The sequence below is a fragment of the Mirounga angustirostris genome, unplaced genomic scaffold (assembly GCF_029215605.1).
Source record: "Mirounga angustirostris isolate CCGP_5_RB_7025 unplaced genomic scaffold, mMirAng1.0.hap1 SCAF_10, whole genome shotgun sequence".
In the NCBI taxonomy this organism is placed as follows: domain Eukaryota; kingdom Metazoa; phylum Chordata; class Mammalia; order Carnivora; family Phocidae; genus Mirounga; species Mirounga angustirostris.
Window position 1 is genome coordinate 95,866,130 of NW_026991718.1, and position 15,175 is coordinate 95,881,304.

Below are 15,175 nucleotides of genomic sequence, written 5' to 3' on the forward strand. Positions count from 1 at the left end.
GTAAACCAAGGGAAGAAAATACTTGAAAATTTCAGTTCTGCTGGATTTTTTTAATTTAAATTTTTGTTAACATATAGTGCAATATTGGTTTCTGGAGTTCTGCTGCATTTTTAAAAATTAATTACTGAATCCATTATTTCAACATTCATGTTGGGCCTACAATGTGCCAGCTCTTCAGAGCATGAAGAAGGCAGACAGGGCTCACGTGTGGTCCTGAAACTTAAATCCTAGTCAGCTACAGGCAAACAACACACAATGAAGCAAAAAAGTACTTCGTTGACCATAAAACAGGGTGATGTAACCGAAGGTAACTGGAGGTGGGAAAGTCACACTTAAATCAGTGCTCAAAGAAGTCTCATCCAAAGAGGTGGAATTTAAGCTGAGGCTTAAATGCCAAGAAGGAGCTGACTGTGTGACAATCAGAGTGGGGAGCATCCCGGGCAGATGGGATGAGGTCAGCGTGTTCTAAAAACAGAAGGAAGACAGTGTGGCTGGAGCCTGAAGAGCCAGGGTGGGTGGACCCAAACAAGACTGAAAGTGTAACTCATAATCAAATGTTGTAGACCATGGTCAGGGTGGATTAAAGAAGAAAAATGGAATTATAGCCCCTGTATAAAGCAATGTATTTATAATTATATTATTTTCAATTATATTAGGCTCAACATAAGAAATGGGCAATATTTAACTATTTTGACCTTCAAAAACAGGACATTCCTTTTTTTTTTTTTTTTTTTTTGAGTAGGCTCCACAGCCAACATGGGGCTTGAACTCACGACCCTGAGATCAAGAACTCATGACTCTGAGATCAAGAGTTGCATGCTCTACCAACTGAGCCAGCCAGGTGCCCCAAAATTAAGACAGTGTTATGATTCAGTCTTTTTAAAAGATGTTTGCCTCATCCCATCATCCATTATTACCACCTGAGTTTCTTCTTACAATTTCTTGTAAGTGTTAAAAAAGAGAGAAGTTTATGTTTGGGAGGCAAAGCAAGTGTCTCGTTTACATTCACAATGGGATGCCACTTTGAAATGTTTTCAGTTGGATTTGACAGATGTTTCCTGGGTCCTACTGTATGCCAGTGGTGCCATGTTAGCTACCGGGAATACAAAGATAAAGAAGTCATGGGCCCTGCCACAAGGAGACAGTGAGTGAAAACAGATCAGTGCCAAGATAAACTTGGCCCAGGTCCCCTTGGGAAGCCTCAGGATCCTACTGATAGGGCAGATCATACCAGGGAGGTGTTACCAGATCTTAATGAGTGAGGCATCCGCAGAGGAAGGAAGTGAGCATTAGTTACCAACATGATTTCTCACTTAGGTTGGTGAATATGAGTGTGGAAGAGATGGCTAGAGGGCCAACTCAGAGACTGATGATTGGTGGAGGAAAACACCTAATGTTCCTACCCCAAAATTTGACTCCACGGACCAAGATACCTAGAGAGATACAGAAGCAGGGGTTTTTGTTGTTGCTTTGCTTTGTTTTATTTTTTGCTTTGGGGCGCTGTTATGGCTGGCTTTCCAGTTTTCCCTTCTGGGGGCAGGAGGAAGGATGTCAAAGGGTGCTTTAGCCAAAGAACCCCAGCTCTGCCCAGTGAGGAAACTTGGAGCATATTCAAGAATAGCTCCACTGGAAACAGCCAAGGGACAATGGCCACAATGTGAAATTGGAGTGCCTTTTAGTATAACTGTTTTGCTTTTATCACTAAGACTCCAGTATTTCTCATCTTTTTTTTTTTTTCATTTTTTTATTCTTATGTTAATCCCCATACATTACAACATTAGTTTTAGATGAAGTGTTCCATGATTCATTGTTTGTGCACAACACCCAGTGCTCCATGCAGAATGTGCCCTCCTCAATACCCACCACCAGGCTAACCCATCCTCCCACCCCCCTCCCCTCTAGAACCCTGTTTGTTTTTCAGAGTCCATCGTCTCTCATGGTTCGTCTACCCCTCCGACTTCCCCCGCTTCATTCTTCCCCTCCCGCTACCTTCTTCTTCTTCTTCTTCTTTTTTTTTTTTCCTTAACATATATTGCATTATTTGTTTCAGAGGTACAGATCTGAGATTCAACAGTCTTGCACAATTCACAGCACTTACCAGAGCACATACCCTCCCCAGTGTCTATCACCCAGTCCCCCCATCCCTCCCACCCCAACCCCCACTCCAACAACACTCAGTTTGTTTCCTGCGATTAAGAATTCCTCATATCAGTGAGATCATATGATACATGTCTTTCTCTGTTTGACTTATTTCACTCAACATAATACCCTCCAGTTCCATCCACGTCGTTGCAAATGGCAAGATCTCATTCCTTTTGATGGCTGCATAATATTCTATTGTATATATAGACCACATCTTCTTTATCCATTCATCTGTCGATGGACATCTTGGCTCTTTCCACAGTTTGGCTATTGTGGACATTGCTGCTATAAACATCGGGGTGCACGTACCCCTTCGGATCCCTTTTGTATCTTTGGGGTAAATACCCAGTAGTGCAATTGCTGGGTCATATGGTAGCTCTATTTTCAACTTTTTGAGGAACCTCCATACAGTTTTCCAGAGTGGCTGCACCAGTTTGCATTCCCACCAACAGTGTAGGAGGGTTCCCCTTTCTCCACATCCCCGCCAACATCTGTCGTTTCCTGACTTGTTAATTTTAGCCATTCTGACTGGTGTGAGGTGGTATCTCATGGAGGTTTTGATTTGGATTTCCCTGATGCCGAGCGATATTGAGCACTTTTTCATGTGTCTGTTGGCCATTTGGATGTCTTCTTTGGAAAAATGTCTGTTCCTGTCTTCTGCCCATTTCTTGATTGGATTCTTTGTTCTTTGGGTGTTGAGTTTGATGAGTTCTTTATAGATTTTGGATACTAGCCCTTTATCTGATATGTCATTTGCAAATATCTTCTCCCATTCTGTTGGTTGTCTTTTGGTTTTGTTAACTGTTTCCTTTGCTTTGCAAAAGCTTTTTATCTTGATGAAGTCCCAATAGTTCATTTTTGCCCTTGCTTCCCTTGCCTTTGGCGATGTTTCTAGGAAGAAGTTGCTTCGGCTGAGGTCAAAGAGGTTGTTGCCTGTGTTCTCCTTTAGGATTTTGATGGACTCCTGTCTCACATTGAGGTCTTTCAACCATTTGGAGTCTATTTTTGTGTGTGGTGTAAGGAAGTGGTCCAGTTTCATTCTTCTGCATGTGTCTATCCAATTTTCCCAACACCATTTGTTGAAGAGACTGTCTTTGTTCCACTGGACATTCTTTCCTGCTTTGTCGAAGATTAGTTGACCATAGAGTTGAGGGTCCATTTCTGGGCTCTCTATTCTGTTCCATTGATCTATGTGTCTGTTTTTGTGCCAGTACCATGCTGTCTTGGTGATGACAGCTTTGTAATAGAGCTTGAAGTCCAGAATTGTGATGCCACCGGCTTTGCTTTTCTTTTTCAATATTCCTCTGGCTATGCGGGGTCTTTTCTGGTTCCATACAAATTTTAGGATTATTTGTTCCATTTCTTTGAAAAAAGTGGATGGTATTTTGATGGGGATTGCATTGAATGTGTAGATTGCTCTAGGTAGCATTGACATCTTCACAATATTTGTTATTCCAATCCATGAGCATGGAATGTTTTTCCATTTCTTTGTGTCTTCCTCAATTTCTTTCATGAGTATTTTATAGTTTTCTGAGTACAGATCCTTTGTCTCTTTGGTTAGATTTATTCCTAGGTATCTTATGGTTTTGGGTGCAATTGTAAATGGGATCGACTCCTTAATTTCTCTTTCTTCTGTCTTGTTGTTGGTGTATAGGAATGCCACTGACTTCTGTGCATTGATTTTATATCCTGCCACTTGACTGAATTCCTGTATGAGTTCTAGCAGTTTTGGGGTAAGACTCCAGTATTTCTATCACCCGTCTTCCAAGAAGGTATTTGATACCATTGGCACAAATTCTAGTCTTGATGGGCTGTGTGACCTCTCAGGAGGTACGCCTCTCTGGACCTCCTTTTCCTCACCTGCAAAGTGAAGGTGTTGATGAGGTTAAGCCCTTTGGTTCTAAAATGTAATGCCTGCACTGTACAGAAGACTTACTATCTAGCACCATGTTAGCAATTCGTGGAGTATTCTAGTAATGCTAAGGCAGACCTCTGAATTTTGATTTATAAACTCTAGGCCTTGCACTCTTGACACAGGGCTGTTTTTATAGAAAATCAATAAGTCACTATAATCATCCAGTCGTGGACTCGCTGTTTCTCTCAGCTGGTCCACATCCGGGGAAAAGAGGCTGATTGGCACAAAGGGAGCAAACAGCACTAGTCTAACACACTCTTATTTGTAAATGAGGACCACACGTCACCTCTTGCGATCTTTTTTTTTTTCCTTTGGTCAGTAAATTCAGGACCCCTCGCAAGATTTTCCATACTGGGGGTGGAAGGAATCACTTGCTCATTTATATTCTTGCTCCCGTGGAAAACATTTCCTGCCACCCTTTAAGCCAATGAGTCACTTCCAGCCTTCAGACCTCCACGGCTTCCTTTCCAGCCTTGGCCTGGCCCTCTAGAGAGGGGTCCAGGCTGTTGGGCAGGAAGGTGCTTCAGTCAGCAGGCAACACACCTTGAATGGCTTTGAAATAGCCCGAGGATCCTCCTGTCAGGAGAAATTATCTGGGTGGCCTGATAAATGTCAGGCGTTGGATTCCAGACTCAGCATTTTTCCTTTTCTTTTAAAAACTCTAAGAAAGAAACGCCCGTAGAAGGTACTGCCGGTTGCAGGTTTATTTTATGACTCATGGAAATTTCTAAAATGATAAATATTGGCTCAGCAGTAGCCTGACATAAGAAACACTCGACTAGACCAGAGTCTATGGTTACAAGAAACAAGAAGAGTGTGTTCAACAAATAGCTTTCAGAGGAAAAAAAGAGCAGAAAGTATTGCCTGGATTCCATGAGGTGGCTTGGCAGGCCACAATTTCATTTATTTTTCTTGAGGACAGAAACTTTCCTGAGATGGTCGCAGTATCTTCCTGGCCAAGAAACCATTTCATATGCCTTCGGTTTTCTACTTTATTTAGTCCAGGATCCTTTTGGCTAATATAATGAAAATACTTCAGCAACCATAAATATTAATGAGGGTGAAGTTGGAAATATTTTTCTCTCAGAAAGGGGGAAAAAAAAAAGGAAAATAAATATGTTCCTTCCTAAGTAAAAATCCCTCTATCTCTGTGTGGAGATGAAACTAGGCATTCCACAGAGGTGTTAAAAATCCAGACTATCAACTTGTTTCAGAGAAAGTTTAAAAATTATGGGCCTTAAGTATGGTTGGGCTTCTCCTGCGTACTTTTATTTCTCACAAAACAAGGTCAGCATTACCTTAGCTTCCCATCAGCTGATTTTATCTTTTAAAGAAAACATAAATAGTAATATTCAGACCCAATGAAAAGGCTAGTGTCACAACTTCTCAAAACCTAGTCATGAGTAGCGTGAATCTGCCTTTCTGCAAGTGGGTTTATCCTGTATAACTTTTGCAGGTTTGTTAATAGAGCAGCATTACTTCTAGTGTTCTTTAGAATTGGCCATCCCAACACACACACACTTTACAGACTGGAGTCATGATAAATAACCTGGTGAGGAGGATTCATAAAGAAAGTGAGAAAAGACTCAGGCCATAATTCCATGCTTCAAATAAAGCAGCCAAAGAGACTGTTAAGCCTTTGGGGGTCCCAAGACCTCCTAGGAGGAGGACGCGCCAAATCTGAAAAGGCATTTTGGTAAATCTGACAGTTCATGCTGATGACTCTCCTACAACCAATCACAGGCAGTCACACTTCCCTGGGGGAAGAGGAGACCATGTTGGGATAGACGTAGACACCCAGAACCAAGACTCTAGAATATATTGCAGAGGACGTTGGAGGGCAGAGAAACAGCTAGAGGCCATTCCCTAAGCTCTTATAGAAACTCCGCCGAGAGGTAGGAGAGAAACAAGATGGCTGACGTGATCTGGAACACGAGTGTGATGGGAAGGGTTGTGTAACAAGACACTGCGTCGGGCCGCCCTTTGCCCCAGCTGCTGGGAAACTTATCTCAAGTTTCACCAGAGAGAGAAACTGCGGGAGCCAGATTAATCAGGGAGATGCGCCATGGGGCCTGGTGTCAATACTGAAGAAATAGGACTTCCCCTTTGGAAGGCCTAGCCCTATGTATTTTTCCTCCCTTTGCTTCTCTGCTCATCTTATATTAATAGGCCTTGCAGCCTGATGGGGAGGGAGCTCTCCCCACCCGAGCAGCCGAGGCAGGAGTGTCTCTGCAGGTAGCCAAGGTGATGCTGGCAGCCAGAGGCAGCAGTCATGGGGATGGCTCATCTTCCTCCCCGCCAAGGGAGAGGGAGCCCCCTGGGCCCTGAGCCATGACACAGATGGGCCCTGGGTCATTCTGCTGGTTGAACCCAAAGAGCAGTAAAAATAATTACAGAATGGAAGTGGCTTTGTTGCATTTTTTTCCAGGTTATTAAAAAAAAAATCTAAATTTGTTAGGAAAAGAAAAAACAACCCTGGAAACCTATGAGAAAGAAAAGTATTCATTGTCCCATCACCTTTTTGTCTAATAATTAAAAAGAATTTTGTGGCGCCTGGGTGGCTCAGTCGGTTGGGCATCTGCCTTCAGTTCAGGTCATGATCCCAGGGTCCTGGGATTGAGCCCCGCATTGGGCTCCCTGCTCAGCAGGGAGTCTGCTTCTCCCTCTCCCTCTCCCTCTCCCTCTCTCTTTCCCTCTGTGTGCTCTCTCTCTCTCTCAAATAAATAAATAAATCTCTTTAAAAAAGAATGTAAGAGAACTTTAATTCACAAATTGTCTAAGAATATCTTCTCCTTATTTAAAAAACAAAACAAAACAAAAACCCCCTTCACCTTCACTGCCCTGCAATTCTTTGCCCCTCGCCAAAATTAAACACTATCATTGGTTTGGAATGTGTCCTTGCAGAGTTTGTTCTGTACATTTACACTGCATGCCATACACTTGCACGTACACACACACAACTGATGGATCAATATAGACAGTTTCATATTCCTGTGATTTTTAAAAAATGTTAATAGTATATTCCATCATCAGCTTGCTGCTTCCCTGTGTTTGGAAGGCAACCCAATGGCTTGCTCCACCACTTTTCTCAATTCTGTGCTCAGATGTCACCTCCTCAGTGAGGCCTTCCCTGATTACCCTGTCTAAAATTACCACACACCCCAACCTTCCAGTTCCCTTCTCTGCTTTATGTTTCTCCATAGCACTCATCATCATCTAACATACCATATTTTTCACTTATTTACTTTCTATTCCCCCACCCCATTTGAATATAAGCTCCATAAGAACAGAGATTATAATCTATCTTTTCACTTCTTTTTTTTTTTTTTTTTAAGATTTTTTATTTATTCATTTGAGAGAGAGAGCGTGCGCAAGAGCATGAGCACAAGCAGGGGGAGAGGCAGAGGGAGAAGCAGACTCCCGCTGATCAGGGAGCCCGATGCGGGGCTCGATCCCAGGACCCTGGGATCATGACCTGAGCCGAAGGCAGACGCTTAACCACTGAGCCACCCAGGCGCCCTCTACATTTTCACTTCTGTAGTCTCAGTGCCTAGAAGAGTGGTGGCACATAGTAAGTTGTGAATAAACATTTGTTGAGTAAGTAAATGAGTAGGATTCCAAAGAGTTGGTGTGAAGATGCTGTAGGCATAGGCACCTTGCCTAGAGGGCGGTGGCCATCTTTTGAGCACGGGCCCCAAAGCCACACGCTGGGCAGAGTGAAGAGGGGTCTGCCCTGAACTGCCTACCCCTAGGCTCCGTGTTCGAAGACAGAAAGCAGACCTTATTTGGTTAAACTATTGTTGGGTGCCTGCTGTGTGCACCTGCGTGCCATCCTAGGTGATGCCAGTCAGTGGTCCTGAAAGATTGAGAAGTATTCTGAGAGGGAAAGGGGAGGGCTTGGGACAGGACCCGCAGGAACCCTAGGAATTTAAAGATGTGAAGCTGAAGAGGATCCCTTCAAGAGGCTTCCAAGAAATGGAAAATCCAGAAGCAAGTGGAATACGGACCTAAGAAAGGGTGCCTCAAGAAGGGGGATAGAGTCAGCGGACTCAAATATCAATGAGCAGTGCCAGGAGGGGAGATGGGGTGTTGGACTGAGAACTTGGGTGATGGAAGTTGAGCGAGTGTCTTTCTGAGGACTGCTGTTTTCTCTGTGAAGTAGCAGGCGTGAGCATCTATGATAGTTAATCTTATGTGTCAAGTTGGTGGGGCTTTTGTGCTGGTTGCTTGGTCAAATGCTAGCCAAGACATTGTTGTGAGGCTATTTTGTAGATGTGATTAACATAATCAGTAGACAAGGAGTTAGTAGGTCAGATTACCCTCCGTGATATGGATGGGCCTCATCCACTCAATTGAAGGCCTGAACAGCAAAATCCGAGGTTTTCTGGAGAAGGAATTAGCCTCAAGGCTGTAAGGTCAGAAATCCTTCCTGGATTTCCAGCCTGCTGACCTGCCCTATAGATTTCAAACTCAAGACTGCTACCTTACCTCTTACCTGAATTGCCAGACTGCCCTACAGATTTCAGACTTGCCAGCCCCCATGGTTGCATAAGCCAACTCCTTAAAATCACCACCACCACCCCCGATATGTGTGTGTATGTGTTTCTGAGGTGTATTTTGATATGTTGCTTTATTTTGATGAATAGTGAAGTTGAACATCTTTTCATGTTTTTTTTTTACCATGTGCCTTCTGTAAACTTGAAAGTGTCATATCAAACTCTAAGGTAATTATTTGCTTTAGAAACTTGGGCCATTTATATATGGTTCTTTTCTTTTCCTTTGAAAATACCACAAATAGTCAGACTCTGAAACAGATAAAATTCACAGCGGATATTGTCCTTTCTTCGCTTTTCTACTGGATGTTTGTCTTTTTGTTATTGATTTGTAATTTTCTTTGCATTGTACTTTGTCTTTGGTCTAATATGCAAATTGTCCCCCTATATTTTTATTAGCTCTTAACATTGCTTAGGGTTGTTGTTCTTGTTGTTTTCATAACACAAAATAGTTTATTTTTTCGATAGGCAAAACTTCCAATCTTTTCCTCTGAGGCAGTTACTTATTTTTAGAAACATTGGCCACATATACAGACTTTCCCCTTTTCACATGAAAAAGACACAGATTATGCAACAGATGCATTTTTCAATTTAGGGATGGAGTTTATGGTGTTAATTATTGTTTTAGTATTTGAACCTGTGGATGCATAGGAAAGTCTTAATATATTATTTTTCCTAAAAACTCAAATGGTTTCATTTACTGAAGAAGCCTGTTATTGCAGCTGCTAAAAGTTTGGTGATTTTTTGAAAAAGACGGATGTTTTCCATTTCCATGAGGGCTTGGATATTCCACAGCACTATGAAAATTATTGGGTACCTCCCTAGCTTCAGGTGATGGATACTGAGGGAAAGGTAAGCCGTTCAAAGAAGAATTCGGGTTTCAAGTCCATATACTATTCTCAACATCATGCTGACTTGGTGGGAACTTACATATAAATATTTTAAAGTTACATAATTTATTTCTTGTCTTAATACCTCCATTAAAATCAGCATAGAATGAACACAGTTTTTTGTTTTGTTTTGTTGAATTAGTGTTACTTAAGAGTTGACCCATTAAAATAAATATATAGAGGAGCTTCAGTTCATTTAATGATCTGAAAACAGTGATGGCAGGACTCTAGCAGCTTTGGCCAGCTCCCCTCCTATGTCCCCTTATGCTCCCTAATGCTGAGGGCTGCTTACTCTGAACTACCTGCCATTTTCTGTCCCATGTCCTAGAGTGTTAATGCCCTCTGGAGCAGTTCCCAACCAAAGATGGACAGGGAGTTGGTGGATAAGTACCAGGCTTCCTCACTCCTTGGGTGGGATAGTTGTGTGGGTGTCCTGTTCTGTCTCCTAGAGTCCCCAGATGCAGCGAGCTCCAGCTACCCCCAGAGGTAATTGTGATGGCGCCCAATTGTGATGACACCCCCGTGGTTGGCCTCCTCCCCTCCTGCCTCACTTCCCCCATTCACCTGCTGCTGTGACAGGATCCTCTCCCAAACATACCACTTGTGCTCAGGGTCTGCATCTGGGGGATTCCAAACTAAGACAAATGCTCAAAGTCTGCCAGCCTACATACAAAAAATAATGGCTAATATTTGTTAAGCACTTACTATGTGCCACACACCATTCTAAACACATGATTTAGCCCTCATGACATCTTTTGGGAACTATTATCACCCCCAGTTTATAGATGGAACATGTGAGGCTTAGAGAGATTAAGTCTCTTTTCTGAGATCACGTAGCTAATGGGTCATGAAGGATTTAAACCTAAACTATTGAGGGGCGCCTGGGTGGCTCTGTCAATTAAGCGTCTGACTCTTGGTTTTGGCTCAGGTCACGATCTCAGGGTCGTGAGATCGAGCCCCACAGCAGGGGTTTGTGCTCAGCACGGAGTCTGCTTGAGTTTTTCTCTATCTCCTTCTCCCACTGCTCCTCCTCCTTTCTCTCTCTAAAATAAACAAATAAATAAATAAAATCTTTTAAAACATAAATAAACCTAGACTATTGAACTCAAGTGTCCATGATTTTAGTCCATATATTCTATGACACACTATATCAGCCTACTTCAAAAAACTTGACTGGTGCATATTTAATAGGCTGTGGGAAGGCATTTTGCTGATAGTTGAGCTGATCGATATTTTTGCAGTCTCCAGCAATAATACTGTTGCCTGACTTGGATTGTCTACCCTCTCCCAACTGAAATCCGAGTCCCTGCAAGAAGCTTCTATTTTTTTTCCAACCACGTCAAGAAGTTTTCTCCTGGCTCTTCTAACATGTGAGTCTGTTTTTGCAGCTAACTACTGTTCCTGCTGTTTTTGTCAAAACTAGCTGCCCAGCTTACAATTTATTGTATGATAAATGTCGTCATTTATGCCCTAATAGCCAGCTGAGTGGATCCAGGATCTTAGCTGGTTGTGATGCTGTGCGAGGCATGTTTGTTACTGGTTTGAAAGACGACATTTCACAGGCTCTGGATGACCATTATTTGAACTGAAATATTCTTCCAGCCCCTGACCTTATCAAGTTTTTTCTTTGTTACACGGCAAAACATTATGCTCTCCTTCTGGTCCCACTGCTGGTCTTCAGAAAGAGTAAAACAAATGTTTTGTGGTTCCTAGAAAATGTTATAAAATTGTTTCCTAAGTTAGGTCATTGCCGTTGCAAAATTCTTGTTTTGGTAGAAAACTTGGCCAAAAACAGCAGAGGCCATGGTCAGCCATTATTTCAGGGAAAAAAAAAATCTTGAGATTTGTTGGGATTGCTGTCTTCCCTTCCAATGAAAAGAGACCAATCCCTCCAGCTAGGCCTAAACTAGTTTTGAGATAAATCTCTCTCTCTCTTTATAGAGATACACTTTAATGTACTGGCTGACTTCCCCAGTTTTTGAAATAGTCCCATAAAATTTTGGAAGGCATTTTAACTTTATGAGGCAATTATCATAAATTAATTTTCAGAAACTTCTTGAGCCAACTTGAAATCAAACCAAACCATTTTCTCAGGCTGTAGACTCTAATTCCACTCTAATTTTTTAAAACTGAGCATTTAAATTTGGGGTACCATTTTAAATAATATACTTGGGAAGGCTGATTCTCTTCTTTGAGCTTGCAGAGATTGAAGAAAGGACATCATGTTTCTCTCCATCAATTCAGCCACTGGAGTGATGGACCCATATTATTTCATAATTGATGTGACTCCAATAAATGTTGAATAACTGAGTTTCAAGGGGAGAAATGTCCTGAAGTGTCTTTTTAGTGTTTGCCAACTCCTGTGGTGTAAATACCACCGTGGCTGATTTTAAGCTATCAATGAGGTGTTAACCAGCTCCCAAAATTCCTGGAAGTTTAACAGTTGGGTCTTATGAACTCCTAAGAGGTAGCTCCAGAATAATATTACAAGTGACTCAGCCAAATAGTGCCCCCGATGCAGGCTTGGGAACACTGGTTTGTTGCCCCTGCAATGCCCTGGAATTGGTTGTAGGGGTCACTAGGATATCATGTAGCAAATCCTGACAAAGTGGCATTTTCAGAACCAGGGTGTATGTTACCCAAAAACTCAGGTTACCTTAAAAAAAATAATGTACCTTGGGAGAATTGGATCCCAAATGTCCTGTTTAATTGTCATCCTTGCAGATTCTAAGTCCTACAATAGGGTCATTGAGGACAATCCAAGAGGCATTTTAGAGACAGGAGCCACTCACAGCTCTGTGGCTTGTTTAAACTGCTATGTTCAGCAAAGGCTGACCACAGAACAGAATAAGCAGTCAGAATCCAACTTGGATGCCACCCTTTGCAATGGATTTTGTTTCAGGTTTACATCTGAAAAGCCACAGCGTTTGAGGAGCCCTGGGAAATGTCTTCATCAGCTATCACTTGAGAGCATAACTTTTCTTCTTCATCTTCCTTTTTTTCATCTTCTTAAAATAGAAAGCTCTTTTCCAAGGAATTAATTTTTTCTTTTATTGTGTCTTGTAAGTATAGCCATTCTACTGACTGGTGCACTGTTTGCTTTCTTAATGAATGTATTTTTGTTCTGTCCCTCTGTATTTCCTCCAGTGATGGAAGGCAACATAAATCTAGCTATTACAGTGGAGAGCAAAGCAAATTTCAGTTTAGGGCTGCTACAAAATTTGACCATGCCCTTTAAAACAGCCCAGTCAGTGAACATGGAGTGAGAGCACCAGGCCCCTGGTATAGCTATTGATAAGAGCTTCATGCTTCATCTTTGGCAGAGCAATACTCAGCTTCCCCATTTGAAAGTTTCAAGATGAACTTCCCCACATTCAAAAACTTTGTCTTGATTTCAAATTTCTACCTAAGCTTCATTTGTTTTGTTTTTTTAAGATTTTATTTATTTATTTGACAGAGAGAGAGAACAAGAGCAGGAACACAAGCAGGGGGAGTGGGAGAGGGAGAAGCAGGCTTCCCACGGAGCAGGGAGCCCGTCGTGGGGCTCAATCCCAGGACCCTGGGATCATGACCTGAGCTGAAGGCAGATCTTGAAGACTGAGCCACCCAGGCTCCCCTCTAAGCTTCATTTGTTGTTGAATTCATTTTATCAGGTACCTATGTTGTTTCAGAAGCTTTACCAGTTGACTGCATCTGTCAGGGTTCTTCTGTATCTAGCCGGAAATAAATGGTCTAAACAAAGAGTTCAACTGAAGAGAATTTAACGAAGGGACAACTTCCGGTCTTGTGAACAGGGTTAAGGGAATTAGCAAAGCATGGTGAAGGGCCCAGAACTAGCAACAGCAGGAAGCTCTTACTACCCCAGGCTGAAAGGAGCAAGAGATGTCATGAAGGGGTGATTTTGCTTAGAGGGGAGAGGGAAGCAGGAAGGGAGTCTGTCTGATCTCCTGCCAGTGACCCCCATTTGCCAAACTCTGCAGGAAACCTGGGGCCTGGGAGGCAGGTGATGTGACCTGGGAGGGCTAGCCTTTTAGAGTTTCCAACAGCCTGGGGAAGGATAGAGGATGGATCTCTGGACTGATCCTCTGGTGGAGGGTGGCCACTGGCAGAATGAACAGCATTGACATCCGCCCTGCCTTCAGAGAGCTCCAGGCTAGTTAGAGCAATCATACGAGCAGGTGAGCTCGGGTAGTGGAGAGGTAGAGCCTTAGCCAGGAGGGCATCTTGGCTAAGCCTATGCAGGGGCTTGGGTGTGTAGAACTGAAGGCCTTTCTCAATGATCATCTTCATAAATCAATATGCATGAGCTCATGGGTGGAGGGTGCAAAGGAATAAGGAAGATATTGTTATCCAAACCAAGGGGCACAGACAAATGAAGAAAAGGATGGTACCTCCTGGGTGAGAAGACATGTCAGATGACAAAAATAGTAGATAAATGAAGGGGTGGGAGTCAGTAGGTGTCAACTATGAGCAGGTGGTAGAGGGTGAAGTAAAAGGATAATATTCTTATCATTATAGTCCTTTTCCAAATGAACTAAGTCAGATGGTTGGAATAGGTAGTTCTTTGAATACTGGTCAGACTCATATGCCTGCCAAACCATGGCAATCTTACTCAAACTGGCTATTGTTACAAATTTCACTGGAAAACTTCACATAGAGTTTAAGCCTGCAAATTGAAGGTTAGGACTTAAAATGTACAGTCTTAGAATCCCTTTATGTACTTTTAAACTGTGTGTAGAAATCTGAAAATAGTGGATAAAATAGCTTGGACTATCATCCCTCCCAATTTCAGCTCAAAGCTAAGAAGTAGGTGAACTTGGGAAGATAGAACTTCTTCTCTTATGAAATAGTTTATTCAGTTCCTCTTGATATCTATAGGAAAGTAGATATGGCTCTATAAACATGATATACCAGATGTATGTTTAAATCTGTGAATGTATATTTTTATCAGAAATGCCTTCCTGGATATGTATACCTAATTCCTTGGTATCCATTTCCTAAGTGGTACAAACCAGGGTCTGGAACATCCTCCTTTTAGGGCAAAGTGGGCATGCCAGTTGGCCAATCATGGCTCAATGATACATCAAACCACTTGACAATTTATTCCCAGAAGAAAATGTGGTTCAGATGTAGGCTGACCCAACTTAAGAGTGGTGGTAGGTCCGTTTAATGATATCTTAAAGAGAAGCACCGAGCAGAAATATGAATAGCATGGCTAGATTTAAATCCACAAGAAATTATGGGGCACCTGGGTGGCTCAGTTGTTAAGCGTCTGCCTTCGGCTCAGGTCATGATCCCAGTGTCCTGGGATTGAGCCCTATGTTGGGCTCCCTGCTCCGCGGGAAGCCTGCTTCTTCCCTTTCCCACTCCCCCGCTTGTCTTCCTTCTCTCATTGTCTCTCTCTGTCAAATAAATAAAATCTTAAAAAAAATAAAAAATAAATAAATCCACAAGAAATTATAACAGTGAAAGAGACTTCCCCAAACTTGGTCCTGAGGATGGCGCCTGCTGGGACGATGACTCATTTCTTATTTTTTTTTTCAAAGATTTTATTTATTTATTTGAGAGAGAGAGAATGAGAGAGAGTACATGAGAGGGGGGAGGGTCAGAGGGAGAAGCAGGCTCCTTGCTGAGCAGGGAGCCCGATGCGGGACTCGATCCCGGGACTCCAGGAT